Consider the following 26007-nt stretch of genomic DNA (forward strand, 5'->3'; position numbering starts at 1 on the left):
TTCCAAAGGTGAGAAGTTGGTGATGGCAATCAATATCAGCAGAAATTATTACAGGATATGTTGGGGTGAGTAATGAGGGGAGCTTGTGACATTTTACAGTGAGAACATGCATCCTGGATTCTGCAGTCATTTCTGCAGCCAGCATTATGAGGATCTGTGTGTGTGAATGAGTGGATGGTTGGATGAGCTGTAAGTGCATGGATATGTTACATTTGTAACTAAAAACTACTGTGTCTGTGTTCCCTTGTGTTTGATGCAAACCCAAAAGTGTAACCAAACAACATTTTAAAGTTTAGTGTTCTAAATGCCAATACAGATAAAACAGTTTGTACAAGCAACAACACATAATAGATGACCAGCTCATGCATGCACTTTACTCAAAATCCTTAGTTTTGCCCCAAAGGTATGTATTTATCCGTCACCTGACATGTTTACCGATGTCAGTTTAATCTATTAGGATTTTTTCAATGCTAATATTTTGATGACAGATTGAAAATTATGTATAAATTTTGCAGTTTTTCCCTGTGAATCGTAATTCAGTTTTTCACAGTACACAGTGCTGTTTATGAGAGCCTGATTGCAAGAAATTGGACATAATTCATTTTTACAATTTTTCTATTTATAGGTTTATTGACCTACCATGTTGTACCACAGAACAAAGAGACAAGACTGTAAGTACATTGTGTTTCATCAGGTTAAAGCCAGTATGGTCTAGGTGTATGTTTTACTTCATTCCGGTTCCATTATTTTACATTCCAGAATAAACAACATGATCTTTATAAATTATTTTTATTTTGGACAAAATACAGTTATGTATACATATGAGATGTTTGTTTCTGAAACCACAGTATTTTTGCACAGATCACCTACTGTACTGGGGTACGTTTCCCAAAAGCGTAAAAAACTTAGATAGTCTGGACGATGCAGCTGCGACGCAGGTGTTTCCCAAAAGCGTGGTTGGAACTATGGAGGTAACCACGTTAGTAACTTGCATAGTGCGAACCTTAGTTAAGCTACTCAGGTGTTTCCCAAAACCGTAGTTCCAGCGAATGTTCGCAACTACCGTGGTTCAGCTGCGTCGTTCCAACTACAGCTCTAGACCTGTCGTTAAGAGCTTAGTTCCTGGTGATTAGTGCAGACGATGGACGGTAGGATTCAGAAAGCTGAAAAATCCCATTAATATTGCTGCACGAGGATTTAAGCTGTCAAGTGTACCTATTTTTTTATGTTTGTGTTAATTACATTAATTGAGCCACTTCACTTTTACCCATGTGCGCCCAGGTAAGATAATAAAATTCAGTCTGTCTTTAACATTTAGCTTTATTTGGCAAACATGAATTCAGTGTAGTCTTAAGAGTGCTCTTTAGCTAAAATGTATTTTAGAGTCTTGGAAAGATGTATGTCAATTATTCAAGCAGGCATCTCTTGAGTAAAGATAACTTGTGCTGTGAACATTTATGAAATAGGTAATAATACTTTTTTTTAAACCCACTGTGCTATATGCACTCTGTGAATAAGATATGCAATAAGCAGGTGTTTTGAATTACCTAATTATCCTCCGGAGGTAACAGGGCCAGACAGAGTGTGAATAAAGAAAATGTATTATTTAGCCAATACACAGGAAATTTGGCAGTGTTAAATCAACACTGTTAGTGTTATATTAACACTGAGAGTGTAAAGTTTAACACTAATAAGTGTTAATTTTACACTAACAGTGTTGATTTAACACTGCCAAACGTGTGTTTCTAGGCCTATACAAATGTTATCAATTAGTATTTGTTAAATAATGTATTACAGGAAATACGTAGAAATATGTAGGCTACATTAATATATATGTAAAAAACAATAACATTAATTGCCATTATGAAAAAAAACATTAAGAGAATTAAACCACGACTGGGATTTGAACTAGGCTTCCATCCGGTGTTCTGTCGAGTTTTGCTACCCTGTCAAACATTTAAATATTTAAACATGCTTTCGGTAGAATATTTGGAAAGCCTGAATCAAAATATCAGGAAACAGTTTAGGGTTATTAGGGGTGATTATAAACCTTATTTTTTTTATTATTGCTAACTTATTATTACTTTCATTATCATCAGCTGTCATTTACGCATTTGGGTTGCACAATTCGACAGAACACCGCGCGCTGCACCGTCGTAGGCGCTCTGCTGAACCACTGAGTAAAACACATTTCTTTAAAAAAAATATTGCAATAGCAAATATGTGTATGCTTTTTATAAGTAACACTGTCTGTTACAAATAATAATTAATATATACCCAGATAGCAAAAAGGATCTGGCCCAGATCCGGCACAATTCAAAACGGATCTGGCCCAGTGTCCTTTTGCACAGTGGGTAGCAATTATTGTGTACATTTTACTTGCAGTTCATTGTTATTTTATTAATAGTATTGTTGTCCGTTATGTTCTGGTGATAATTACAATATAAATAGCCTAAATTATACATTAGAAACATATTTTTGGCATAATATTTTAAAGATTGTGAGTTTTCTGCTGGGAAAGTCTGGCCGAACACATCTGGAAACACCTTAGTTAAGACCACGGTGGTTTAAACCAACATAGTTCAGACTTCTGTGGTACCAACAAAGTACGATGGTTTCGGGAAACGGTCGTACTTCAGATGTTAGTTAGTTTAACGATGCATCGTACCACGTTAGTTCAATGCTAGGCTCCGTCGTTGTACGGGAAACGCACCCCTGGTTATTATTATTATTATTATTATTATTATTATTATTATTATTATTATTATTATTATTATTATTATTATTGTTATTATTATACACTGATCAAGGATAACATTTTGACCTGCCTGGTTCTACTTCCATTATCCATTTTCAGCTCCGGTGAGCATATAGGACACTTTAGTTATATAGTAGTTTATTGTTGTATAACATGCAGTAGGGTTTTCATTCTAATAGACACTCTTACCTACAGCTGCTCCCCCTTATGGCTCAAGTAAAGTCAGAGACAGAAGTTCTGAATCTGTTGCTGCACAGTTTTTGTTGCTCATTCTCTAGACCTTCCTAAGTGCCCCCAAAATGCTGCCCACAACACAAAGACCACAGGTTGCTGCCCACAGGATGCTGAAAACAGGATGCTGATCACAGGACCTGTCCAGCAGCGACACTGATGTGTTTAAAAACTAAAGAGGCACTGCTGTGCATTATCCACTTTTACCAGCACATCTCAAAACACCACCATGTCAGTGTCACTGTAGTGTTGAGAATGACCCACCACGCACATAATAACTGCTCTATGGTGGTCCTCCAATGTTCTACAGTAGCGCTGTGTCACTCTCATCTGGAATATTGTCAGCGGTTGAGATGCTGAATGATAACGCTGTTGTCTTCTATAATCACACTTTGTTTCTCTCTTAGTCTAAAAGCGATATTAGATATTCAAGATTCAAGATTTTTACTGTCACGTCACAAAGTACAGGTGTACATGTGAGTGAAAAACTTGGGTGCAGATTCCCACCAATGTGCAGAGAACAATATTTACAAGAAGAATAATAAAATAAAATATAATATAAAATAAGACATACAGAAATAGAAATACTTTACAGTATAAACACTATACAAAACACACTCAATAACAATCAGTGTTGGGCACGTTACTTTGAAAAAGTAATTAGTTATAGTTACTCGTTACTTCTCCAAAAAAGTAACTGAGTTACTAACAGAGTTACTCCACTATAAAAGTAATTAGTTACCAGTAAAAGTAACTATGCGTTACTTTTTATTATTCGCCCGTCAAAAAAAGGAAATCAATTATGCATTTACTACTATTATTAGAAAAATAACAAACGAAAATGAACCCAAAATGTTGACAAAAATATAATCTAACGAATTTCAAAAAAACAAAACGAAATTCTCCACAGAACCAAAGAAAATTACTAAAACTTGTAATACGGAAAAAAACGGAAAAAACTGAAAAACGCATCTGGGGATGAAATTAAACAAACCAAGCCACACTCAAAGGAAATATGTATATATAAACTAAACAAAATAATGGACAAAAACAACAATCTAATGACCGTTAAAATGGTAATAATATAACAGCTTCACCAAAAGAGAATAGAGCTTAGATCGGCCCAAAAAATCCGACCCGACCCAGCCGGGGCCCGTGCACGTTCTGCCCAAGCCCGAACCATGAACTGTCATTATGAGCCTGAGCCCGACCCGATCCGTCCCATAAACTGTCTGTTTTTGGGCTGATTGAATGAGCGAAATATAATCAGAATTATGTTAATTAACACTATAACATAAAAGCATAGAACTATTATTTAATTTAATTGATTTTTAAGAACAGCTACACACAGTGCTGCAAGTCAAACGCGGAGGCGTTCACGTGCCTCCAGAGCTACGTGATTACATTTTTCATTTTTATTATAGTTTAATTTTATTATTATTTTTTTTCTGTTCAGTAAGTTTTTAGGGTGGGCTTGCTAGTTTTTATTAGTTTTCACACATCTCATCTGAGAGATCAATCTAAGAAACGTGAGAGAGAAAGAGAGAGAAAGAGAGAGAGAGAGAGATTTGCCTGTTCTGGTATAAGCTACTCACAGGTAAATGTTCTCACACACTGTATCTCCTGTTTCTCTTTCATCTGCCTCGCACGCATATTGTAATCCCATACATAGTTCTGCAGTTTCTCAGTGTTTTCTGTCGTATTTTGCGGCTAGCGCGAGCGCTTTACACAAGAACTAACGGACTACGAGGTGCCGCGCGCTCGGCACAACACCGCCCGCTGTACAACTCCGCTGTACAACAGCGCTTATAAATAAATTAAACACGAAAATTAGGGTATTCTATCAGTAATTTCAGTTCGTTTTAGTTCGTTTTATAAACACAAAATACAGTTTGAGATAGTTATGTTTTTTTCCTTTTAATTTCCGTTTTTATTAGATTCAGTTAACACAAATGTTTTTTTCACTTTCAGTTTTCGCTATTTCGTTCGCTTTAGTGAACAGTAATAATTGGTTACTTAGCAACATGTGTGATTATCACACCAGAGCTTTATATAAAATAAAAATAGGAGCCCGATTTTGGGTCGGTCCTCGGGTCAGGTCGGGTTCGGGCAGAGAATCTAAGCTCTAAAAGAGAAAGCAGCAGCACCACAAAAACCGGAGCAGCTAAAAAAAGATTAACGTCCTTGATTCGGAACTTTGGCTGTCCACGGCAATCACTGAATTAATTAAAGCACGCAAATCGTCACAATTGTGCCTCACTTCACCACGCCAAACCACAGGCACAGCGGCCAGAAGCTCAAGTTCACCGGAAAGAGGAGGGGTTAACCAGGGCAAAGCGAAGTAAAAAAAAAAAGTTCATAGAGGCTAAAGTAACGAGCAGTAACAGGGTGTCGGAAATGGTAACGGCGTTATAGTTACAGTCATAGTAATTAGTTAGATTACTCGTTACTGAAAAAAAGTAACGGCGTTAGTAACGCCCAACACTGATAACAATACATGTAATAACTTACACTAAGACAAATATTGCAAAGAAATATGTTTAGTAAGACTGAATAAGTAAATATATGATGCTATGTAGATATGCAGATATCTAGAGTGTGTGTGTGGAAGTGAGGAAATAATCCAGTCGGTGAAAGCATAACTATGAGTAAGTGCAGGTAAAAAATGAGTTGAGTGGGAAGTACAAGGGGCAGATGCTATATATATATATATATATATATATATATATAGCAGAACACTGTTCTACTGGCTGTTCCACAGCCTGGCTGCCTGGGGGAAGAAGCTGTCTCGGAACCGGCTGGTTCTGGTCTTCAAGCTTCTGAGCCTCCTTTCACTCGGCAGCTGTGAGAACAGGGAGTGGCTTGAATGGGAGGGGTCCTTCATGATCCTTCTGGATTTCCTCAGGCAGCAGTTGGTGTATAAATCCAAAAGGTTTGGGAGCTGAGCCCCTGTGATGTACTGCGCTGTACGCACTACCCTTTGCAGGGATTTCCGCTCCAGAGCAGTACAGTTTCCGTACCAGGTGGTGATGCTGCCCGTCAGAATGCTTTCCACAGTGCAGGTGTAGAAAGTCCTGAGGATGCTGGGATTCAGACCAAACCTCCTCAGCCATCTGAGGAAGTAGAGGCATTGTTGTGCCTTCTTCACCACCCGTGTGGTGTGTTCTGTCCACATCAGATCCTCGCTGATGTGAACACCTAAAAAAAAAAAAAAAAAGATACTAGCTATGACCATGTCACAGATAGGCTGCCCCTGCTGTGGGGTGAAAAGGGACACTCTGTCTGTAATATGCAGTATTATAGTACAGAGAACTTATTTAGATGTAAACCTGTTCTAGCTATCAAACGTTTGAACAATCAGATGCATACTTTGACCAGCCTCTGCCAGTGTAAGGCCATGATTAATACCGTGACCTTTATTTCATCTGCAAAATACACACTTTCCATCATTAATAAAAGTCATGAATCACCTGATAGCTAATCATTAATTCAGGAGATATTTACCAGACTGACAACTAGTTTAACTAATTTAAAAGTAAGGATAAAGTAATGTATAATGTATTGTGGCAGGACAGAAGCAATATTGAAAACAGCAGAGTTGTATGAAATCATTTATTGTATAAAATAAATAAGAAATGGCTTCTGTGATGTGCACAAGTGACTAGATGATGTGCAGACTAAACAACAGAAGGTGTTAAACAAACCAAAATATATTTTTTCAATTTAAAAATTTTCAAGGTAGCACCTCTTGTTTAGATGACAGCTTTGCATTTCTTGGCATTTTCTTAGTCAGCTTTATGAGTTAGAGTCACCTGGAATGGCTTTCAGTTAACAGCTGTGTCTCGTCAAGAGTTCATTACTTGAATTTCTTGCCTCTAAATGTGTGTTGAGAGCATCAGTTGAAAAGTTGTGAAGAGGTAATGGATATACAGTGAATTGACCTATTATGGCAAGAACTACTCAACTAAGTAAAGAAAAATGACAGTCCATCACTATTTTAAGAAATGCAGGTCAATCAGTCTGGTAAATTTCAAGCATTTTGAAAGTATTCTGAAGTGCGGTCGCAAATATCCTCAAAAACATTATGATGAAACTGACCCTCATCAGGAAGAGCAAGAATTACCTCTGTTGCAGAGGAAAATTAGAGTTACCAGCCTGAGAAACCACAAGTTAGTAGCTCCCCAGTTAAGAGCTAAAAAAAATCGAATATTATTTTAGTTTGTTTTACACTTTTAAGTTTACTACATGGTTCATTATGTTTTTCTTCATTGATATTTTAGGACAAAAAAAGTGAGTCCAAGCTTTTGACTGGTATTGTGTATATATAACCTATTTTACCTGCTAATTGCTTCATTTGCTATGTTACATTATATACAGCATGTGTGTTGCAGACATGTACAGACCTTCAGAGTAAATATTACCATTGTAATTGTGTTTTAATTTATGGTATGTTATGGTATGTCTAAGGCGCCAGACTCAAGGTTGTGCACCTTCTCCAAAACAGAGAGATTTCTGGTAATTTATGTAGTGATTATGAATAAATATCCTGTAAATTAGTAAAAAAAAAAAGAAAATATATATATATATATATATATATATATATATATATATATATATTGTTTTTTTTACAGAAGACTGCTGAGCACTGCACATTGAACAGTAAATAACTAACCTAACTAATTAATTACAGTTAATGGCTGTATTAGCACACCAATTAGCACTATACTATTAACCAACCAACAGAGAAAAAAATACAGATTCCGATGTGTGTGTATGTGTGTGTGTGTATATATATATCATTTTAAAAATAAATGATTAATTAAATATAAAAAAGTTCAATGATTCACTAAAGATTATTAGAATTCCTGTAGCTAACATTCGACAGGTTAAAATAAAAAGTGCAACATCTAATGAATACAGTAAGTGAATTAGTTAATGTATTTTAAACATTATTCAATACGTTGAGTAGATTTCACTTTTTCTTCAACAATTTTGTGATTCTGCTGTATGTGAAAATGATTTCAGTCACTTGCCAAACCAAGTTGTTTGTTTATACAGATTTTTGCATACAGATTTTTGTGTGGTGTGATTCGTCATATGGTGCGACACCATGTCATATGGTGTGACGTTCAGAATTTTGAGAAAAATTAAGAATATTGGTTATTTATCATAAACTCTTCAATGTGACATATGAGGAATAGTGCCAGCAAAGGTTTCAAGAACTTTGGTACTTTTATAAAAAGACATTCCCAAATTAATTTAAAGTATATTGAAATAATTTGATTAAGCATCTTCCTATATGTGTAGATAATGAAAAATAATGCAAAAAAGTAACATTTGCATGTGAACAATGCTATACTTTTATATAGTAATGATAAAGAATCAGGATAAATTGATACATTTCAAGAAGAAATATACAAAACCATATATATATATATATATATATATATATATATATATATATATATATATATATATATATATATATATATATATATAAAGATAAGAGTTGGTAGACTATAACCCAGTGATTTCCGTGCCTTAATTTTTTATTATTTTTTTAAAACATTTTTTCAGCCAAATATGTCAACCACCCATAGATATAGTGCTAATAAACTGACTGTGCCAACCACTTCAATAAAAACACAAAGATGAATAATGAATAACAAACGCGGAACTATTCACAAGGTATGCATAAATTAAACTCAACGTGCTTCTTGAAAACGTCGGTGTTATATGCGTATTTCAAATTATAGATTCATTAACAATTAAGTAGGGGGTTGACGTACGAGAGCACAGGAGAGGGCGGGGTTGGATGTCCAACCCTTCCTACAGGCTGCAGTGAGAGGCTTCTCATCACCGGTGTTCTGCCGCATTCTGTGCTTCCTGTCAGTTTAAGCTACAGCAATCAAGGTAACTATGGTAACGGCTGTTTCTTTGGAAAATAAAAGTGGAGAGACAGCAGTGAAATAAGACGCTGCTTTCCAAATGAATCCATTCAGTTCAATCTGAGTTTGGAGCATGATGTCACAGTTTTTTAATCTTTTGCAGATTTTAATCTTTTGACAAACATATGTTCCCCATACCAAGAAAAGCCTATTAACAATAATACGTTTTAGGTTGTGGATTTATTTTTTTCAGATTTGATCGTTTATGTATTTAGTTTACATTTAGGATCCACAAATTCAAGTGCTTGTGTCATAATAAAGTTGAATAAAGTAATGATTTTTTTTAGATTTTATTTTTCCTGTTTTTGAGGTGTTGTTTTTTTATTTCTTATTATATTTTTATTTTTTTCTCTTTATGTTTTTTGAATGTTATTATTTTTTATAAATTTCTATTTATATTTTTGTTGTTTTGGGATGTTATTTGAATACTTTGTATTTTATTTATTTATTTATTAGCATTTTTTATGGTGTTAGACTTGTATACATTTTATTTTATTTAAATTTGAGCTACTTTTGGGCTGTTATTTTTTATTTATTATTTAATTTTTGATCTTGATGTTTTTGGGTGTTGTATTTTTATGTTTGTTTTTTTTTTTTTTTGCTGTTTTTGGGATGCCAGTTGTTTTATAGATTTTCGGTTATATTTTGCTGTTTTCGGGAGGTGATTTTCATAATTTGTATTTTATTTCTATTTTTGCAGTTTGTTTGGGTGTTGAGAGTTTGAAGATTTTTATTTATTTTTTCTTTTTGGTTTTATTTAAGTTCTATATATTTATATTTTTGCTGTTTTTGGAGTGTTATTTTATATTTTCTATTTACTTTTTGTTCATAATGTTTTTGGGTGTTGTGTGGTTAATGTTTTTATAATGTTTTTTTTTTGCTGTTTTTGGGATGTTTTTTATAGATTTTTATTTACAGTTTGATATATAAGGGAGTTGATTTTTATAAATTGTATTTTATTTATATTTTTTTGAATGTTGAATTTTGTTAAAGAAGTCTTGGGGTTTGGAAATTTTTATTTTTTTATTGAAATTTTAATTTTATGATGTGTTGGTTTGTAAAAGTTTTATATTATTTTTTATCAATGATTTATTAAACTAAGAATATTATGTTTTGATGCAGAAAAATCCAAACTCTCGTCAGAAGTGGGATTTGGAACCCACGCCTCCAGTCGGAGACCAGAAGTCTCTCTGTTTTGGAGAAGGTGCACAACCTTGAGTCTAGCGCCTTAGACCGCCCGGCCATTCTCACACACAAATGAGTTGAACTTTTTCCAGTACAGTTGTTTAATTGCTTCTCAGTCTAAGAATATTATGTTTTGATTTAGAGAAATCCAAACTCTTGCCAGAAGTGGGATTTGAACCCACGCCTCCATTCGGAGACCAGAAATCTCTCTGTTTTGGAGAAAGTGCACAACCTTCAGTCTGGTGCCTTGGGCCGCTCGGCCATTCTGACACAAAACTGAGTTGAACTTTTTCCAGTAGAGTTGTTAAATTGCTTCTCAATCTAAGCATATGTTTTGATGCAGAAAAATTAAAACTCTTGTCAGAAGTGGGATTTGAAACCGCACCTCCAGCCAGAGACCAAAAATCTCTCTGTTTTGGAAAAGGTGCACAACCTTGAGTTTGGCGCCTTAGACCACTCGGCCATTCTGACACAACAGTGAGTTGAACTTTTTCCAGTAGAGTTGTTAAATTGCTTCTCAATCTAAGAATATTATGTTTTGATGCAGAAAAATCAAAACTCTTGTCAGAAGTGGGATTTGAACCCACGCCTCCATTCGGAGACCAGAAATCTCTCTGTTTTGGAGAAGGTGCACAACCTGACGTCTGGCGCCTCAGACCGCTCGGCCATTCTGACACAGCAGTGAGGTGAACTTTTTCCAGTAGTGTTGTTAAATTGCTTCTCAATCTAAGCATATTATGATTTGATACAGAAAAATACAAACTCTTGTCAGAAGTGGGATTTGAACCCACGCCTCCACTCGGAGACCAGAAACCTCTCTGTTTTGGAGAAGGTGCACAACCTTGAGTCTGGCGCCTTGGACCACTCGGCCATTCTGACACAAGAGCAAGTTGGACTTTTTCCAGTAGAGTTGTTAAATTGCTTCTAAATGTAAGCATATTATGTTTTGATGCAGAAAAATTAAAACTCTTGTCAGAAGTGGGATTTGAACCCACGCCTCCATTCGGAGACCAGAAATCTCTCTGTTTTGGAGAAGGTGCACAACCTTGAGTCTGGCGCCTTAGAGCGCTCGGCCATTCTGACACAAAAGTGAGTTGAACTTTTTCCAGTAGAGTTGTGAAATTGCTTCTCAATCTAAGAATTCTATGTTTTGATGCAGAAAAATCAAAACTCTTGTCAGAAGTGGGATTTGAACCTACGCCTCCATTCGGAGACCAAAAATCTCTCTGTTTTGGAGAAGGTGCACAACCTTGAGTCTGGCGCCTTAGACCGCTCGGCCATTCTGACACAAGCGGGAGTTGAACTTTTTCCAGTAGAGTTGTTAAATTGCTTCTCAATCTAAGAATACTATGTTTTGATGCAGAAAAATGAAAACTTCTGTCAGAAGTGGGATTTGAACCCACGCCTCCATTCGGAGACCAGAAATCTCACTGTTTTGGAGAAGGGGCATAACCTTGAGTCTGGCACATTAGACCGCTCGGCCATTCTGACACAGCAGTCAGTTGATCTTTTTCCAGTAGAGTTGTTAAATTGCTTCTCAATCTTAGAATATGTTTTGATGCAGAAAAATCAAAACTCTTGTCAGAAGTGGGATTTGAACCCATCCCTCCATTTAGAGACCAGAAATCTCTCTGTTTTGGAGAAGGGGCATAACCTTGAGTCTGGCGCCTTAGACCGCTCGCCCATTCTGACACAAGAGGGAGCTGAACTTTTTCCAGAAGAGTTGTTAAATTGCTTCTCAATCTGAGAATACTATGTTTTGATGCAGAAAAATCAAAACTCTTGTCAGAATTGGGATTTGAACCCACGCCTCCATTCGGAGACCAGAAATCTCTCAGTTTTGGAGAAGCTGTACAACCTTGAGTCTGGCGCCTTAGACCGCTCGGCCATTCTGACACAAAAGTAAGTTAAACTTTTTCCAGTAGAGTTGTTAAATTGCTTCTCAATCTAAGCATATTATGTTTTGATGCAGAAAAATTAAAACTCTTGTCAGAAGTGGGATTTGAACCCACGCCTCCATTCGGAGACCAGAAATCTCTCTGTTTTGAAGAAGGTGCACAACCTTGAGTCTGGCGCCTTAGACCGCTCGGCCATTCTGCCACAAGAGTAAGTTAAACTTTTTCCAGTAGAGTTGTTAAATTGCTTCTCAATCTAAGCATATTATGTTTTGATGCAGAAAAATTAAAACTCTTGTCAGAAGTGGGATTTGAACCCACGCCTGCATTCGGAGACCGAAATCTCTCAGTTTTGGAGAAAGTGTACAACCTTGAGTCTGGCGCCTTGGACCGCTCAGCCATTCTGACACAAAAGTAAGTTGAGCTTTTTCCAGTAGAGTTGTTAAATTGCTTCTCAATGTAAGCATATTATGTTTTGATGCAGAAAAATTAAAACTCTTGTCAGAAGTGGGATTTGAACCCACGCCTCCATTAGGAGACCAGAAATCTCTCTGTTTTGGAGAAGGTGCACAACCTTGAGGCTGGCGCCTTAGACCGCTCGTCCATTCTGACACAAGAGTGAAGTGAACTTTTTCCAGTAGAGTTGTTAAATTTCTTCTCAATCTAAGAATATTATGTTTTGATGCAGAAAAATTAAAACTCTTGTCAGAAGCGGGATTTGAACCCACGCCTCCATTCGGAGACCAGAAATCTCTCTGTTTTGGAGAAGGGGCACAACCTTGAGTCTGGCGCCTTAGACCGCTCGGCCATTCTGACACAACAGTCAGTTGATCTTTTTCCAGTAGAGTTGTTAAATTGCTTCTCAATCTAAGCATATTATGTTTTGATGCAGAAAAATTAAAACTCTTGTCAGAAGCGGGATTTGAACCCACGCCTCCATTCGGAGACCAGAAATCTCTCTGTTTTGGAGAAGGTGCACAACCTTGAGTCTGGCGACTTAGACCGCTCGGCCATTCTGACACAAAAGTAAGTTAAACTTTTTGCAGTAGAGTTGTTAAATTGCTTCTCAAACTAAGCATATTATATTTTGATGCAGAAAAATCAAAACACTTGTCAGAAGCGGGATTTGAACCCACGCCTCCATTCGGAGACCAGAAATCTCTCTGTTTTGGAGAAAGGGCATAACCTTGAGTCTGGCGCCTTAGACCGCTCGGCCATTCTGACACAACAGTGTGTTGATCTTTTTCCAGTAGAGTTGTTAAATTGCTTCTCAATCTAAGCATATTATGTTTTGATGCAGAAAAATTAAAACTCTTGTCAGAAGTGGGATTTGAACCCACGCCTCCATTAGGAGACCAGAAATCTCTCTGTTTTGGAGAAGGTGCACAACCTTGAGGCTGGCGCCTTAGACCGCTCGTCCATTCTGACACAAGAGTGAAGTGAACTTTTTCCAGTAGAGTTGTTAAATTTCTTCTCAATCTAAGAATATTATGTTTTGATGCAGAAAAATCAAAACTCTTGTCAGAAGTGGGATTTGAACCCACGCCTCCATTCGGAGACCAGAAATCTCTCTGTTTTGGAGAAGGTGCACAACCTTGAGTCTGGCACCTTAGACCGCTCGGCCATTCTGACACAAGAGTGGGGTGTACTTTTTCCAGTAGAGTTGTTAAATTTCTTCTCAATCTAAGAATATTGAGTTTTGATGCAGAAAAATCAAAACTCTTGTCAGAAGTGGGATTTGAACCCACGCCTCCATTCGGAGACCAGAAATCTCTCTGTTTTGGAGAAGGTGCACAACCTTGAGTCTGGCACCTTAGACCGCTCGGCCATTCTGACACAAGAGAGAGTTGAACTTTTTCCAGTAGAGTTGTTAAATTGCTTCTCAATCTAAGAATACTATGTTTTGATGCAGAAAAATCAAAACTCTTGTCAGAAGTGGGATTTGAAACCACGCCTCCATTCGGAGACCAGAAATCTCTCTGTTTTGGAGAAGGGGCATAACCTTGAGTCTAGCGCCTTAGACCGCTCAGTCAGTTGATCTTTTACCCGTAGGGTTGTTAAATTGCTTCTCAATCTTAGAATATGTTTTGATGCAGAAAAATCAAAACTCTTGTCAGAAGTGGGGTTTGAACCCACGCCTCCATTCGGAGACCAGAAATCTCTCTGTTTTGGAGAAGGTGCAAAACCTTGCGTCTGGGGCCTTAGACCGCTCGGCCACTCTGACACAAAGGTAAGTTAAACTTTTTTCCAGTAGAGTTGTTAAATTGCTTCTCAATCTAAGCATATTATGTTTTGATGCAGAAAAATTAAAACTCTTGTCAGAAGTGGGATTTGAACCCACGCCTCCATTCGGAGACCAGAAATCTCTCTGTTTTGGAGAAGGTGCACAACCTTGAGTCTGGCGCCTTAGACCGCTCGGCCATTCTGACACAAAAGTAAGTTAAACTTTTTGCAGTAGAGTTGTTAAATTGCTTCTCAAACTAAGCATATTATATTTTGATGCAGAAAAATCAAAACACTTGTCAGAAGTGGGATTTGAACCCACGCCTCCATTCGGAGACCAGAAATCTCTCTGTTTTGGAAAAAGGGCATAACCTTGAGTCTGGCGCCTTAGACCGCTCGGCCATTCTGACACAACAGTGTGTTGATCTTTTTCCAGTAGAGTTGTTAAATTGCTTCTCAATCTAAGCATATTATGTTTTGATGCAGAAAAATTAAAACTCTTGTCAGAAGTGGGATTTGAACCCACGCCTCCATTAGGAGACCAGAAATCTCTCTGTTTTGGAGAAGGTGCACAACCTTGAGGCTGGCGCCTTAGACCGCTCGTCCATTCTGACACAAGAGTGAAGTGAACTTTTTCCAGTAGAGTTGTTAAATTTCTTCTCAATCTAAGAATATTATGTTTTGATGCAGAAAAATCAAAACTCTTGTCAGAAGTGGGATTTGAACCCACGCCTCCATTCGGAGACCAGAAATCTCTCTGTTTTGGAGAAGGTGCACAACCTTGAGTCTGGCACCTTAGACCGCTCGGCCATTCTGACACAAGAGTGGGGTGTACTTTTTCCAGTAGAGTTGTTAAATTTCTTCTCAATCTAAGAATATTGAGTTTTGATGCAGAAAAATCAAAACTCTTGTCAGAAGTGGGATTTGAACCCACGCCTCCATTCGGAGACCAGAAATCTCTCTGTTTTGGAGAAGGTGCACAACCTTGAGTCTGGCACCTTAGACCGCTCGGCCATTCTGACACAAGAGAGAGTTGAACTTTTTCCAGTAGAGTTGTTAAATTGCTTCTCAATCTAAGAATACTATGTTTTGATGCAGAAAAATCAAAACTCTTGTCAGAAGTGGGATTTGAAACCACGCCTCCATTCGGAGACCAGAAATCTCTCTGTTTTGGAGAAGGGGCATAACCTTGAGTCTAGCGCCTTAGACCGCTCAGTCAGTTGATCTTTTACCCGTAGGGTTGTTAAATTGCTTCTCAATCTTAGAATATGTTTTGATGCAGAAAAATCAAAACTCTTGTCAGAAGTGGGGTTTGAACCCACGCCTCCATTCGGAGACCAGAAATCTCTCTGTTTTGGAGAAGGTGCAAAACCTTGCGTCTGGGGCCTTAGACCGCTCGGCCACTCTGACACAAAGGTAAGTTAAACTTTTTTCCAGTAGAGTTGTTAAATTGCTTCTCAATCTAAGCATATTATGTTTTGATGCAGAAAAATTAAAACTCTTGTCAGAAGTGGGATTTGAACCCACGCCTCCATTCGGAGACCAGAAATCTCTCTGTTTTGGAGAAGGTGCACAACCTTGAGTCTGGCGCCTTAGACCGCTCGGCCATTCTGACACAAAAGTAAGTTAAACTTTTTGCAGTAGAGTTGTTAAATTGCTTCTCAAACTAAGCATATTATATTTTGATGCAGAAAAATCAAAACACTTGTCAGAAGTGGGATTTGAACCCACGCCTCCATTCGGAGACCAGAAATCTCTCTGTTTTGGAAAAAGGGCATAACCTTGAGTCTGGCGCCTTAGACCGCTCGGCCATTCTGACACAACAGTGTGTTGATCTTTTTCCAGTAGAGTTGTTAAATTGCTTCTCAATCTAAGCATATTATGTTTTGATGCAGAAAAATTAAAACTCTTGTCAGAAGTGGGATTTGAACCCACGCCTCCATTAGGAGACCAGAAATCTCTCTGTTTTGGAGAAGGTGCACAACCTTGAGGCTGGCGCCTTAGACCGCTCGTCCATTCTGACACAAGAGTGAAGTGAACTTTTTCCAGTAGAGTTGTTAAATTTCTTCTCAATCTAAGAATATTATGTTTTGATGCAGAAAAATCAAAACTCTTGTCAGAAGTGGGATTTGAACCCACGCCTCCATTCGGAGACCAGAAATCTCTCTGTTTTGGAGAAGGTGCACAACCTTGAGTCTGGCGCCTTAGACCGCTCGGCCATTCTGACTCAAAAGTAACTTAAACTTTTTCCAGTAGAGTTGTTAAATTGCTTCTCAATCTAAGCATATTATGTTTTGATGCAGAAAAATTAAAACTCTTGTCAGAAGCGGGATTTGAACCCACGCCTCCATTCGGAGACCAGAAATCTCTCTGTTTTGGAGAAGGTGCACAACCTTGAGTCTGGCGCCTTCGACCGCTCGGCCATTGTGACACAAGAGTGGGGTGTACTTTTTCCAGTAGAGTTGTTAAATTTCTTCTCAATCTAAGAATATTACGTTTTGATGCAGAAAAATCAAAACTCTTGTCAGAAGTGGGATTTGAAACCACGCCTCCATTCGGAGACCAGAAATCTCTCTGTTTTGGAGAAGGGGCATAACCTTGAGTCTAGCGCCTTAGACCGCTCGGCCATTCTGACACAACAGTCAGTTGATCTTTTTCCAGTAGAGTTGTTAAATTTCTTCTCAATCTAAGAATATTGAGTTTTGATGCAGAAAAATCAAAACTCTTGTCAGAAGTGGGATTTGAACCCACGCCTCCATTCGGAGACCAGAAATCTCTCTGTTTTGGAGAAAGGGCATAACCTTGAGTCTGGCGCCTTAGACCGCTCGGCCATTCTGACACAACAGTGTGTTGATCTTTTTCCAGTAGAGTTGTTAAATTGCTTCTCAATCTAAGCATATTATGTTTTGATGCAGAAAAATTAAAACTCTTGTCAGAAGTGGGATTTGAACCCACGCCTCCATTAGGAGACCAGAAATCTCTCTGTTTTGGAGAAGGTGCACAACCTTGAGGCTGGCGCCTTAGACCGCTCGTCCATTCTGACACAAGAGTGAAGTGAACTTTTTCCAGTAGAGTTGTTAAATTTCTTCTCAATCTAAGAATATTATGTTTTGATGCAGAAAAATCAAAACTCTTGTCAGAAGTGGGATTTGAACCCACGCCTCCATTCGGAGACCAGAAATCTCTCTGTTTTGGAGAAGGTGCACAACCTTGAGTCTGGCGCCTTAGACCGCTCGGCCATTCTGACACAAGAGTGGGGTGTACTTTTTCCAGTAGAGTTGTTAAATTTCTTCTCAATCTAAGAATATTGAGTTTTGATGCAGAAAAATCAAAACTCTTGTCAGAAGTGGGATTTGAACCCACGCCTCCATTCGGAGACCAGAAATCTCTCTGTTTTGGAGAAGGTGCACAACCTTGAGTCTGGCACCTTAGACCGCTCGGCCATTCTGACACAAGAGGGAGTTGAACTTTTTCCAGTAGAGTTGTTAAATTGCTTCTCAATCTAAGAATACTATGTTTTGATGCAGAAAAATCAAAACTCTTGTCAGAAGTGGGATTTGAAACCACGCCTCCATTCGGAGACCAGAAATCTCTCTGTTTTGGAGAAGGGGCATAACCTTGAGTCTAGCGCCTTAGACCGCTCAGTCAGTTGATCTTTTACCAGTAGGGTTGTTAAATTGCTTCTCAATCTAAGAATATTGAGTTTTGATGCAGAAAAATCAAAACTCTTGTCAGAAGTGGGATTTGAACCCACGCCTCCATTCGGAGACCAGAAATCTCTCTGTTTTGGAGAAGGTGCACAACCTTGAGTCTGGCGCCTTAGACCGCTCGGCCATTCTGACTCAAAAGTAACTTAAACTTTTTCCAGTAGAGTTGTTAAATTGCTTCTCAATCTAAGCATATTATGTTTTGATGCAGAAAAATTAAAACTCTTGTCAGAAGCGGGATTTGAACCCACGCCTCCATTCGGAGACCAGAAATCTCTCTGTTTTGGAGAAGGTGCACAACCTTGAGTCTGGCGCCTTCGACCGCTCGGCCATTGTGACACAAGAGTGGGGTGTACTTTTTCCAGTAGAGTTGTTAAATTTCTTCTCAATCTAAGAATATTACGTTTTGATGCAGAAAAATCAAAACTCTTGTCAGAAGTGGGATTTGAAACCACGCCTCCATTCGGAGACCAGAAATCTCTCTGTTTTGGAGAAGGGGCATAACCTTGAGTCTAGCGCCTTAGACCGCTCGGCCATTCTGACACAACAGTCAGTTGATCTTTTTCCAGTAGAGTTGTTAAATTTCTTCTCAATCTAAGAATATTGAGTTTTGATGCAGAAAAATCAAAACTCTTGTCAGAAGTGGGATTTGAACCCACGCCTCCATTCGGAGACCAGAAATCTCTCTGTTTTGGAGAAGGTGCACAACCTTGAGTCTGGCGCCTTAGACCGCTCGGCCATTCTGACACAAAAGTAAGTTAAACTTTTTGCAGTAGAGTTGTTAAATTGCTTCTCAAACTAAGCATATTATATTTTGATGCAGAAAAATCAAAACACTTGTCAGAAGTGGGATTTGAACCCACGCCTCCATTCGGAGACCAGAAATCTCTCTGTTTTGGAGAAAGGGCATAACCTTGAGTCTGGCGCCTTAGACCGCTCGGCCATTCTGACACAACAGTGTGTTGATCTTTTTCCAGTAGAGTTGTTAAATTGCTTCTCAATCTAAGCATATTATGTTTTGATGCAGAAAAATTAAAACTCTTGTCAGAAGTGGGATTTGAACCCACGCCTCCATTAGGAGACCAGAAATCTCTCTGTTTTGGAGAAGGTGCACAACCTTGAGGCTGGCGCCTTAGACCGCTCGTCCATTCTGACACAAGAGTGAAGTGAACTTTTTCCAGTAGAGTTGTTAAATTTCTTCTCAATCTAAGAATATTATGTTTTGATGCAGAAAAATCAAAACTCTTGTCAGAAGTGGGATTTGAACCCACGCCTCCATTCGGAGACCAGAAATCTCTCTGTTTTGGAGAAGGTGCACAACCTTGAGTCTGGCACCTTAGACCGCTCGGCCATTCTGACACAAGAGTGGGGTGTACTTTTTCCAGTAGAGTTGTTAAATTTCTTCTCAATCTAAGAATATTGAGTTTTGATGCAGAAAAATCAAAACTCTTGTCAGAAGTGGGATTTGAACCCACGCCTCCATTCGGAGACCAGAAATCTCTCTGTTTTGGAGAAGGTGCACAACCTTGAGTCTGGCACCTTAGACCGCTCGGCCATTCTGACACAAGAGAGAGTTGAACTTTTTCCAGTAGAGTTGTTAAATTGCTTCTCAATCTAAGAATACTATGTTTTGATGCAGAAAAATCAAAACTCTTGTCAGAAGTGGGATTTGAAACCACGCCTCCATTCGGAGACCAGAAATCTCTCTGTTTTGGAGAAGGGGCATAACCTTGAGTCTAGCGCCTTAGACCGCTCAGTCAGTTGATCTTTTACCCGTAGGGTTGTTAAATTGCTTCTCAATCTTAGAATATGTTTTGATGCAGAAAAATCAAAACTCTTGTCAGAAGTGGGGTTTGAACCCACGCCTCCATTCGGAGACCAGAAATCTCTCTGTTTTGGAGAAGGTGCAAAACCTTGCGTCTGGGGCCTTAGACCGCTCGGCCACTCTGACACAAAGGTAAGTTAAACTTTTTTCCAGTAGAGTTGTTAAATTGCTTCTCAATCTAAGAATACTATGTTTTGATGCAGAAAAATGAAAACTTCTGTCAGAAGTGGGATTTGAACCCACGCCTCCATTCGGAGACCAGAAATCTCACTGTTTTGGAGAAGGGGCATAACCTTGAGTCTGGCACATTAGACCGCTCGGCCATTCTGACACAGCAGTCAGTTGATCTTTTTCCAGTAGAGTTGTTAAATTGCTTCTCAATCTTAGAATATGTTTTGATGCAGAAAAATCAAAACTCTTGTCAGAAGTGGGATTTGAACCCATCCCTCCATTTAGAGACCAGAAATCTCTCTGTTTTGGAGAAGGGGCATAACCTTGAGTCTGGCGCCTTAGACCGCTCGCCCATTCTGACACAAGAGGGAGCTGAACTTTTTCCAGAAGAGTTGTTAAATTGCTTCTCAATCTGAGAATACTATGTTTTGATGCAGAAAAATCAAAACTCTTGTCAGAATTGGGATTTGAACCCACGCCTCCATTCGGAGACCAGAAATCTCTCAGTTTTGGAGAAGCTGTACAACCTTGAGTCTGGCGCCTTAGACCGCTCGGCCATTCTGACACAAAAGTAAGTTAAACTTTTTCCAGTAGAGTTGTTAAATTGCTTCTCAATCTAAGCATATTATGTTTTGATGCAGAAAAATTAAAACTCTTGTCAGAAGTGGGATTTGAACCCACGCCTCCATTCGGAGACCAGAAATCTCTCTGTTTTGAAGAAGGTGCACAACCTTGAGTCTGGCGCCTTAGACCGCTCGGCCATTCTGCCACAAGAGTAAGTTAAACTTTTTCCAGTAGAGTTGTTAAATTGCTTCTCAATCTAAGCATATTATGTTTTGATGCAGAAAAATTAAAACTCTTGTCAGAAGTGGGATTTGAACCCACGCCTGCATTCGGAGACCGAAATCTCTCAGTTTTGGAGAAAGTGTACAACCTTGAGTCTGGCGCCTTGGACCGCTCAGCCATTCTGACACAAAAGTAAGTTGAGCTTTTTCCAGTAGAGTTGTTAAATTGCTTCTCAATGTAAGCATATTATGTTTTGATGCAGAAAAATTAAAACTCTTGTCAGAAGTGGGATTTGAACCCACGCCTCCATTAGGAGACCAGAAATCTCTCTGTTTTGGAGAAGGTGCACAACCTTGAGGCTGGCGCCTTAGACCGCTCGTCCATTCTGACACAAGAGTGAAGTGAACTTTTTCCAGTAGAGTTGTTAAATTTCTTCTCAATCTAAGAATATTATGTTTTGATGCAGAAAAATTAAAACTCTTGTCAGAAGCGGGATTTGAACCCACGCCTCCATTCGGAGACCAGAAATCTCTCTGTTTTGGAGAAGGGGCACAACCTTGAGTCTGGCGCCTTAGACCGCTCGGCCATTCTGACACAACAGTCAGTTGATCTTTTTCCAGTAGAGTTGTTAAATTGCTTCTCAATCTAAGCATATTATGTTTTGATGCAGAAAAATTAAAACTCTTGTCAGAAGCGGGATTTGAACCCACGCCTCCATTCGGAGACCAGAAATCTCTCTGTTTTGGAGAAGGTGCACAACCTTGAGTCTGGCGACTTAGACCGCTCGGCCATTCTGACACAAAAGTAAGTTAAACTTTTTGCAGTAGAGTTGTTAAATTGCTTCTCAAACTAAGCATATTATATTTTGATGCAGAAAAATCAAAACACTTGTCAGAAGCGGGATTTGAACCCACGCCTCCATTCGGAGACCAGAAATCTCTCTGTTTTGGAGAAAGGGCATAACCTTGAGTCTGGCGCCTTAGACCGCTCGGCCATTCTGACACAACAGTGTGTTGATCTTTTTCCAGTAGAGTTGTTAAATTGCTTCTCAATCTAAGCATATTATGTTTTGATGCAGAAAAATTAAAACTCTTGTCAGAAGTGGGATTTGAACCCACGCCTCCATTAGGAGACCAGAAATCTCTCTGTTTTGGAGAAGGTGCACAACCTTGAGGCTGGCGCCTTAGACCGCTCGTCCATTCTGACACAAGAGTGAAGTGAACTTTTTCCAGTAGAGTTGTTAAATTTCTTCTCAATCTAAGAATATTATGTTTTGATGCAGAAAAATCAAAACTCTTGTCAGAAGTGGGATTTGAACCCACGCCTCCATTCGGAGACCAGAAATCTCTCTGTTTTGGAGAAGGTGCACAACCTTGAGTCTGGCACCTTAGACCGCTCGGCCATTCTGACACAAGAGTGGGGTGTACTTTTTCCAGTAGAGTTGTTAAATTTCTTCTCAATCTAAGAATATTGAGTTTTGATGCAGAAAAATCAAAACTCTTGTCAGAAGTGGGATTTGAACCCACGCCTCCATTCGGAGACCAGAAATCTCTCTGTTTTGGAGAAGGTGCACAACCTTGAGTCTGGCACCTTAGACCGCTCGGCCATTCTGACACAAGAGAGAGTTGAACTTTTTCCAGTAGAGTTGTTAAATTGCTTCTCAATCTAAGAATACTATGTTTTGATGCAGAAAAATCAAAACTCTTGTCAGAAGTGGGATTTGAAACCACGCCTCCATTCGGAGACCAGAAATCTCTCTGTTTTGGAGAAGGGGCATAACCTTGAGTCTAGCGCCTTAGACCGCTCAGTCAGTTGATCTTTTACCCGTAGGGTTGTTAAATTGCTTCTCAATCTTAGAATATGTTTTGATGCAGAAAAATCAAAACTCTTGTCAGAAGTGGGGTTTGAACCCACGCCTCCATTCGGAGACCAGAAATCTCTCTGTTTTGGAGAAGGTGCAAAACCTTGCGTCTGGGGCCTTAGACCGCTCGGCCACTCTGACACAAAGGTAAGTTAAACTTTTTTCCAGTAGAGTTGTTAAATTGCTTCTCAATCTAAGCATATTATGTTTTGATGCAGAAAAATTAAAACTCTTGTCAGAAGTGGGATTTGAACCCACGCCTCCATTCGGAGACCAGAAATCTCTCTGTTTTGGAGAAGGTGCACAACCTTGAGTCTGGCGCCTTAGACCGCTCGGCCATTCTGACACAAAAGTAAGTTAAACTTTTTGCAGTAGAGTTGTTAAATTGCTTCTCAAACTAAGCATATTATATTTTGATGCAGAAAAATCAAAACACTTGTCAGAAGTGGGATTTGAACCCACGCCTCCATTCGGAGACCAGAAATCTCTCTGTTTTGGAAAAAGGGCATAACCTTGAGTCTGGCGCCTTAGACCGCTCGGCCATTCTGACACAACAGTGTGTTGATCTTTTTCCAGTAGAGTTGTTAAATTGCTTCTCAATCTAAGCATATTATGTTTTGATGCAGAAAAATTAAAACTCTTGTCAGAAGTGGGATTTGAACCCACGCCTCCATTAGGAGACCAGAAATCTCTCTGTTTTGGAGAAGGTGCACAACCTTGAGGCTGGCGCCTTAGACCGCTCGTCCATTCTGACACAAGAGTGAAGTGAACTTTTTCCAGTAGAGTTGTTAAATTTCTTCTCAATCTAAGAATATTATGTTTTGATGCAGAAAAATCAAAACTCTTGTCAGAAGTGGGATTTGAACCCACGCCTCCATTCGGAGACCAGAAATCTCTCTGTTTTGGAGAAGGTGCACAACCTTGAGTCTGGCACCTTAGACCGCTCGGCCATTCTGACACAAGAGTGGGGTGTACTTTTTCCAGTAGAGTTGTTAAATTTCTTCTCAATCTAAGAATATTGAGTTTTGATGCAGAAAAATCAAAACTCTTGTCAGAAGTGGGATTTGAACCCACGCCTCCATTCGGAGACCAGAAATCTCTCTGTTTTGGAGAAGGTGCACAACCTTGAGTCTGGCACCTTAGACCGCTCGGCCATTCTGACACAAGAGAGAGTTGAACTTTTTCCAGTAGAGTTGTTAAATTGCTTCTCAATCTAAGAATACTATGTTTTGATGCAGAAAAATCAAAACTCTTGTCAGAAGTGGGATTTGAAACCACGCCTCCATTCGGAGACCAGAAATCTCTCTGTTTTGGAGAAGGGGCATAACCTTGAGTCTAGCGCCTTAGACCGCTCAGTCAGTTGATCTTTTACCCGTAGGGTTGTTAAATTGCTTCTCAATCTTAGAATATGTTTTGATGCAGAAAAATCAAAACTCTTGTCAGAAGTGGGGTTTGAACCCACGCCTCCATTCGGAGACCAGAAATCTCTCTGTTTTGGAGAAGGTGCAAAACCTTGCGTCTGGGGCCTTAGACCGCTCGGCCACTCTGACACAAAGGTAAGTTAAACTTTTTTCCAGTAGAGTTGTTAAATTGCTTCTCAATCTAAGCATATTATGTTTTGATGCAGAAAAATTAAAACTCTTGTCAGAAGTGGGATTTGAACCCACGCCTCCATTCGGAGACCAGAAATCTCTCTGTTTTGGAGAAGGTGCACAACCTTGAGTCTGGCGCCTTAGACCGCTCGGCCATTCTGACACAAAAGTAAGTTAAACTTTTTGCAGTAGAGTTGTTAAATTGCTTCTCAAACTAAGCATATTATATTTTGATGCAGAAAAATCAAAACACTTGTCAGAAGTGGGATTTGAACCCACGCCTCCATTCGGAGACCAGAAATCTCTCTGTTTTGGAAAAAGGGCATAACCTTGAGTCTGGCGCCTTAGACCGCTCGGCCATTCTGACACAACAGTGTGTTGATCTTTTTCCAGTAGAGTTGTTAAATTGCTTCTCAATCTAAGCATATTATGTTTTGATGCAGAAAAATTAAAACTCTTGTCAGAAGTGGGATTTGAACCCACGCCTCCATTAGGAGACCAGAAATCTCTCTGTTTTGGAGAAGGTGCACAACCTTGAGGCTGGCGCCTTAGACCGCTCGTCCATTCTGACACAAGAGTGAAGTGAACTTTTTCCAGTAGAGTTGTTAAATTTCTTCTCAATCTAAGAATATTATGTTTTGATGCAGAAAAATCAAAACTCTTGTCAGAAGTGGGATTTGAACCCACGCCTCCATTCGGAGACCAGAAATCTCTCTGTTTTGGAGAAGGTGCACAACCTTGAGTCTGGCGCCTTAGACCGCTCGGCCATTCTGACTCAAAAGTAACTTAAACTTTTTCCAGTAGAGTTGTTAAATTGCTTCTCAATCTAAGCATATTATGTTTTGATGCAGAAAAATTAAAACTCTTGTCAGAAGCGGGATTTGAACCCACGCCTCCATTCGGAGACCAGAAATCTCTCTGTTTTGGAGAAGGTGCACAACCTTGAGTCTGGCGCCTTCGACCGCTCGGCCATTGTGACACAAGAGTGGGGTGTACTTTTTCCAGTAGAGTTGTTAAATTTCTTCTCAATCTAAGAATATTACGTTTTGATGCAGAAAAATCAAAACTCTTGTCAGAAGTGGGATTTGAAACCACGCCTCCATTCGGAGACCAGAAATCTCTCTGTTTTGGAGAAGGGGCATAACCTTGAGTCTAGCGCCTTAGACCGCTCGGCCATTCTGACACAACAGTCAGTTGATCTTTTTCCAGTAGAGTTGTTAAATTTCTTCTCAATCTAAGAATATTGAGTTTTGATGCAGAAAAATCAAAACTCTTGTCAGAAGTGGGATTTGAACCCACGCCTCCATTCGGAGACCAGAAATCTCTCTGTTTTGGAGAAAGGGCATAACCTTGAGTCTGGCGCCTTAGACCGCTCGGCCATTCTGACACAACAGTGTGTTGATCTTTTTCCAGTAGAGTTGTTAAATTGCTTCTCAATCTAAGCATATTATGTTTTGATGCAGAAAAATTAAAACTCTTGTCAGAAGTGGGATTTGAACCCACGCCTCCATTAGGAGACCAGAAATCTCTCTGTTTTGGAGAAGGTGCACAACCTTGAGGCTGGCGCCTTAGACCGCTCGTCCATTCTGACACAAGAGTGAAGTGAACTTTTTCCAGTAGAGTTGTTAAATTTCTTCTCAATCTAAGAATATTATGTTTTGATGCAGAAAAATCAAAACTCTTGTCAGAAGTGGGATTTGAACCCACGCCTCCATTCGGAGACCAGAAATCTCTCTGTTTTGGAGAAGGTGCACAACCTTGAGTCTGGCGCCTTAGACCGCTCGGCCATTCTGACACAAGAGTGGGGTGTACTTTTTCCAGTAGA

The 26007-nt window shown here is 39.2% G+C and overlaps 38 non-coding genes across 38 annotated transcripts; all 38 read right to left on the reverse strand.

The window, feature by feature from the left end:
- Positions 1-10888: 10888 nt before the first annotated feature.
- trnal-caa (transfer RNA leucine (anticodon CAA)) lies at positions 10889-11001 on the reverse strand. Its single transcript has 2 exons — positions 10964-11001; positions 10889-10934 (listed from the first exon to the last, which is right to left on the reverse strand). It is a non-coding gene; the product is annotated as a tRNA-Leu (tRNA).
- A 91-nt stretch (positions 11002-11092) lies between these two features.
- trnal-caa (transfer RNA leucine (anticodon CAA)) lies at positions 11093-11205 on the reverse strand. Its single transcript has 2 exons — positions 11168-11205; positions 11093-11138 (listed from the first exon to the last, which is right to left on the reverse strand). It is a non-coding gene; the product is annotated as a tRNA-Leu (tRNA).
- A 700-nt stretch (positions 11206-11905) lies between these two features.
- On the reverse strand, positions 11906-12018 carry trnal-caa (transfer RNA leucine (anticodon CAA)). Its single transcript has 2 exons — positions 11981-12018; positions 11906-11951 (listed from the first exon to the last, which is right to left on the reverse strand). It is a non-coding gene; the product is annotated as a tRNA-Leu (tRNA).
- A 91-nt stretch (positions 12019-12109) lies between these two features.
- trnal-caa (transfer RNA leucine (anticodon CAA)) lies at positions 12110-12222 on the reverse strand. Its single transcript has 2 exons — positions 12185-12222; positions 12110-12155 (listed from the first exon to the last, which is right to left on the reverse strand). It is a non-coding gene; the product is annotated as a tRNA-Leu (tRNA).
- A 498-nt stretch (positions 12223-12720) lies between these two features.
- On the reverse strand, positions 12721-12833 carry trnal-caa (transfer RNA leucine (anticodon CAA)). The gene is made up of 2 exons: positions 12796-12833; positions 12721-12766 (listed from the first exon to the last, which is right to left on the reverse strand). It is a non-coding gene; the product is annotated as a tRNA-Leu (tRNA).
- Positions 12834-13128: 295 nt separating this feature from the next.
- Positions 13129-13241, reverse strand: trnal-caa (transfer RNA leucine (anticodon CAA)). The gene is made up of 2 exons: positions 13204-13241; positions 13129-13174 (listed from the first exon to the last, which is right to left on the reverse strand). It is a non-coding gene; the product is annotated as a tRNA-Leu (tRNA).
- A 295-nt stretch (positions 13242-13536) lies between these two features.
- trnal-caa (transfer RNA leucine (anticodon CAA)) lies at positions 13537-13649 on the reverse strand. Its single transcript has 2 exons — positions 13612-13649; positions 13537-13582 (listed from the first exon to the last, which is right to left on the reverse strand). It is a non-coding gene; the product is annotated as a tRNA-Leu (tRNA).
- Positions 13650-13740: 91 nt separating this feature from the next.
- On the reverse strand, positions 13741-13853 carry trnal-caa (transfer RNA leucine (anticodon CAA)). Its single transcript has 2 exons — positions 13816-13853; positions 13741-13786 (listed from the first exon to the last, which is right to left on the reverse strand). It is a non-coding gene; the product is annotated as a tRNA-Leu (tRNA).
- Positions 13854-14333: 480 nt separating this feature from the next.
- Positions 14334-14446, reverse strand: trnal-caa (transfer RNA leucine (anticodon CAA)). Its single transcript has 2 exons — positions 14409-14446; positions 14334-14379 (listed from the first exon to the last, which is right to left on the reverse strand). It is a non-coding gene; the product is annotated as a tRNA-Leu (tRNA).
- Positions 14447-14537: 91 nt separating this feature from the next.
- Positions 14538-14650, reverse strand: trnal-caa (transfer RNA leucine (anticodon CAA)). Its single transcript has 2 exons — positions 14613-14650; positions 14538-14583 (listed from the first exon to the last, which is right to left on the reverse strand). It is a non-coding gene; the product is annotated as a tRNA-Leu (tRNA).
- Positions 14651-14945: 295 nt separating this feature from the next.
- On the reverse strand, positions 14946-15058 carry trnal-caa (transfer RNA leucine (anticodon CAA)). The gene is made up of 2 exons: positions 15021-15058; positions 14946-14991 (listed from the first exon to the last, which is right to left on the reverse strand). It is a non-coding gene; the product is annotated as a tRNA-Leu (tRNA).
- A 91-nt stretch (positions 15059-15149) lies between these two features.
- On the reverse strand, positions 15150-15262 carry trnal-caa (transfer RNA leucine (anticodon CAA)). Its single transcript has 2 exons — positions 15225-15262; positions 15150-15195 (listed from the first exon to the last, which is right to left on the reverse strand). It is a non-coding gene; the product is annotated as a tRNA-Leu (tRNA).
- A 480-nt stretch (positions 15263-15742) lies between these two features.
- On the reverse strand, positions 15743-15855 carry trnal-caa (transfer RNA leucine (anticodon CAA)). Its single transcript has 2 exons — positions 15818-15855; positions 15743-15788 (listed from the first exon to the last, which is right to left on the reverse strand). It is a non-coding gene; the product is annotated as a tRNA-Leu (tRNA).
- Positions 15856-15946: 91 nt separating this feature from the next.
- Positions 15947-16059, reverse strand: trnal-caa (transfer RNA leucine (anticodon CAA)). Its single transcript has 2 exons — positions 16022-16059; positions 15947-15992 (listed from the first exon to the last, which is right to left on the reverse strand). It is a non-coding gene; the product is annotated as a tRNA-Leu (tRNA).
- A 295-nt stretch (positions 16060-16354) lies between these two features.
- trnal-caa (transfer RNA leucine (anticodon CAA)) lies at positions 16355-16467 on the reverse strand. The gene is made up of 2 exons: positions 16430-16467; positions 16355-16400 (listed from the first exon to the last, which is right to left on the reverse strand). It is a non-coding gene; the product is annotated as a tRNA-Leu (tRNA).
- A 499-nt stretch (positions 16468-16966) lies between these two features.
- On the reverse strand, positions 16967-17079 carry trnal-caa (transfer RNA leucine (anticodon CAA)). The gene is made up of 2 exons: positions 17042-17079; positions 16967-17012 (listed from the first exon to the last, which is right to left on the reverse strand). It is a non-coding gene; the product is annotated as a tRNA-Leu (tRNA).
- Positions 17080-17374: 295 nt separating this feature from the next.
- trnal-caa (transfer RNA leucine (anticodon CAA)) lies at positions 17375-17487 on the reverse strand. The gene is made up of 2 exons: positions 17450-17487; positions 17375-17420 (listed from the first exon to the last, which is right to left on the reverse strand). It is a non-coding gene; the product is annotated as a tRNA-Leu (tRNA).
- Positions 17488-17578: 91 nt separating this feature from the next.
- On the reverse strand, positions 17579-17691 carry trnal-caa (transfer RNA leucine (anticodon CAA)). The gene is made up of 2 exons: positions 17654-17691; positions 17579-17624 (listed from the first exon to the last, which is right to left on the reverse strand). It is a non-coding gene; the product is annotated as a tRNA-Leu (tRNA).
- Positions 17692-17969: 278 nt separating this feature from the next.
- Positions 17970-18082, reverse strand: trnal-caa (transfer RNA leucine (anticodon CAA)). Its single transcript has 2 exons — positions 18045-18082; positions 17970-18015 (listed from the first exon to the last, which is right to left on the reverse strand). It is a non-coding gene; the product is annotated as a tRNA-Leu (tRNA).
- A 499-nt stretch (positions 18083-18581) lies between these two features.
- Positions 18582-18694, reverse strand: trnal-caa (transfer RNA leucine (anticodon CAA)). Its single transcript has 2 exons — positions 18657-18694; positions 18582-18627 (listed from the first exon to the last, which is right to left on the reverse strand). It is a non-coding gene; the product is annotated as a tRNA-Leu (tRNA).
- Positions 18695-18785: 91 nt separating this feature from the next.
- trnal-caa (transfer RNA leucine (anticodon CAA)) lies at positions 18786-18898 on the reverse strand. The gene is made up of 2 exons: positions 18861-18898; positions 18786-18831 (listed from the first exon to the last, which is right to left on the reverse strand). It is a non-coding gene; the product is annotated as a tRNA-Leu (tRNA).
- Positions 18899-19193: 295 nt separating this feature from the next.
- Positions 19194-19306, reverse strand: trnal-caa (transfer RNA leucine (anticodon CAA)). Its single transcript has 2 exons — positions 19269-19306; positions 19194-19239 (listed from the first exon to the last, which is right to left on the reverse strand). It is a non-coding gene; the product is annotated as a tRNA-Leu (tRNA).
- Positions 19307-19397: 91 nt separating this feature from the next.
- Positions 19398-19510, reverse strand: trnal-caa (transfer RNA leucine (anticodon CAA)). The gene is made up of 2 exons: positions 19473-19510; positions 19398-19443 (listed from the first exon to the last, which is right to left on the reverse strand). It is a non-coding gene; the product is annotated as a tRNA-Leu (tRNA).
- Positions 19511-20395: 885 nt separating this feature from the next.
- trnal-caa (transfer RNA leucine (anticodon CAA)) lies at positions 20396-20508 on the reverse strand. Its single transcript has 2 exons — positions 20471-20508; positions 20396-20441 (listed from the first exon to the last, which is right to left on the reverse strand). It is a non-coding gene; the product is annotated as a tRNA-Leu (tRNA).
- Positions 20509-20599: 91 nt separating this feature from the next.
- On the reverse strand, positions 20600-20712 carry trnal-caa (transfer RNA leucine (anticodon CAA)). Its single transcript has 2 exons — positions 20675-20712; positions 20600-20645 (listed from the first exon to the last, which is right to left on the reverse strand). It is a non-coding gene; the product is annotated as a tRNA-Leu (tRNA).
- Positions 20713-21210: 498 nt separating this feature from the next.
- trnal-caa (transfer RNA leucine (anticodon CAA)) lies at positions 21211-21323 on the reverse strand. The gene is made up of 2 exons: positions 21286-21323; positions 21211-21256 (listed from the first exon to the last, which is right to left on the reverse strand). It is a non-coding gene; the product is annotated as a tRNA-Leu (tRNA).
- Positions 21324-21618: 295 nt separating this feature from the next.
- On the reverse strand, positions 21619-21731 carry trnal-caa (transfer RNA leucine (anticodon CAA)). Its single transcript has 2 exons — positions 21694-21731; positions 21619-21664 (listed from the first exon to the last, which is right to left on the reverse strand). It is a non-coding gene; the product is annotated as a tRNA-Leu (tRNA).
- A 295-nt stretch (positions 21732-22026) lies between these two features.
- Positions 22027-22139, reverse strand: trnal-caa (transfer RNA leucine (anticodon CAA)). Its single transcript has 2 exons — positions 22102-22139; positions 22027-22072 (listed from the first exon to the last, which is right to left on the reverse strand). It is a non-coding gene; the product is annotated as a tRNA-Leu (tRNA).
- A 91-nt stretch (positions 22140-22230) lies between these two features.
- On the reverse strand, positions 22231-22343 carry trnal-caa (transfer RNA leucine (anticodon CAA)). The gene is made up of 2 exons: positions 22306-22343; positions 22231-22276 (listed from the first exon to the last, which is right to left on the reverse strand). It is a non-coding gene; the product is annotated as a tRNA-Leu (tRNA).
- Positions 22344-22823: 480 nt separating this feature from the next.
- trnal-caa (transfer RNA leucine (anticodon CAA)) lies at positions 22824-22936 on the reverse strand. Its single transcript has 2 exons — positions 22899-22936; positions 22824-22869 (listed from the first exon to the last, which is right to left on the reverse strand). It is a non-coding gene; the product is annotated as a tRNA-Leu (tRNA).
- A 91-nt stretch (positions 22937-23027) lies between these two features.
- On the reverse strand, positions 23028-23140 carry trnal-caa (transfer RNA leucine (anticodon CAA)). Its single transcript has 2 exons — positions 23103-23140; positions 23028-23073 (listed from the first exon to the last, which is right to left on the reverse strand). It is a non-coding gene; the product is annotated as a tRNA-Leu (tRNA).
- A 295-nt stretch (positions 23141-23435) lies between these two features.
- On the reverse strand, positions 23436-23548 carry trnal-caa (transfer RNA leucine (anticodon CAA)). Its single transcript has 2 exons — positions 23511-23548; positions 23436-23481 (listed from the first exon to the last, which is right to left on the reverse strand). It is a non-coding gene; the product is annotated as a tRNA-Leu (tRNA).
- A 91-nt stretch (positions 23549-23639) lies between these two features.
- On the reverse strand, positions 23640-23752 carry trnal-caa (transfer RNA leucine (anticodon CAA)). Its single transcript has 2 exons — positions 23715-23752; positions 23640-23685 (listed from the first exon to the last, which is right to left on the reverse strand). It is a non-coding gene; the product is annotated as a tRNA-Leu (tRNA).
- Positions 23753-24232: 480 nt separating this feature from the next.
- trnal-caa (transfer RNA leucine (anticodon CAA)) lies at positions 24233-24345 on the reverse strand. Its single transcript has 2 exons — positions 24308-24345; positions 24233-24278 (listed from the first exon to the last, which is right to left on the reverse strand). It is a non-coding gene; the product is annotated as a tRNA-Leu (tRNA).
- Positions 24346-24436: 91 nt separating this feature from the next.
- Positions 24437-24549, reverse strand: trnal-caa (transfer RNA leucine (anticodon CAA)). The gene is made up of 2 exons: positions 24512-24549; positions 24437-24482 (listed from the first exon to the last, which is right to left on the reverse strand). It is a non-coding gene; the product is annotated as a tRNA-Leu (tRNA).
- A 295-nt stretch (positions 24550-24844) lies between these two features.
- On the reverse strand, positions 24845-24957 carry trnal-caa (transfer RNA leucine (anticodon CAA)). Its single transcript has 2 exons — positions 24920-24957; positions 24845-24890 (listed from the first exon to the last, which is right to left on the reverse strand). It is a non-coding gene; the product is annotated as a tRNA-Leu (tRNA).
- A 499-nt stretch (positions 24958-25456) lies between these two features.
- Positions 25457-25569, reverse strand: trnal-caa (transfer RNA leucine (anticodon CAA)). Its single transcript has 2 exons — positions 25532-25569; positions 25457-25502 (listed from the first exon to the last, which is right to left on the reverse strand). It is a non-coding gene; the product is annotated as a tRNA-Leu (tRNA).
- Positions 25570-25864: 295 nt separating this feature from the next.
- On the reverse strand, positions 25865-25977 carry trnal-caa (transfer RNA leucine (anticodon CAA)). Its single transcript has 2 exons — positions 25940-25977; positions 25865-25910 (listed from the first exon to the last, which is right to left on the reverse strand). It is a non-coding gene; the product is annotated as a tRNA-Leu (tRNA).
- Positions 25978-26007: the final 30 nt, after the last annotated feature.

Source organism: Astyanax mexicanus, chromosome 15, assembly GCF_023375975.1.
Source record: "Astyanax mexicanus isolate ESR-SI-001 chromosome 15, AstMex3_surface, whole genome shotgun sequence".
Taxonomy (NCBI): Eukaryota; Metazoa; Chordata; class Actinopteri; order Characiformes; family Acestrorhamphidae; genus Astyanax; species Astyanax mexicanus.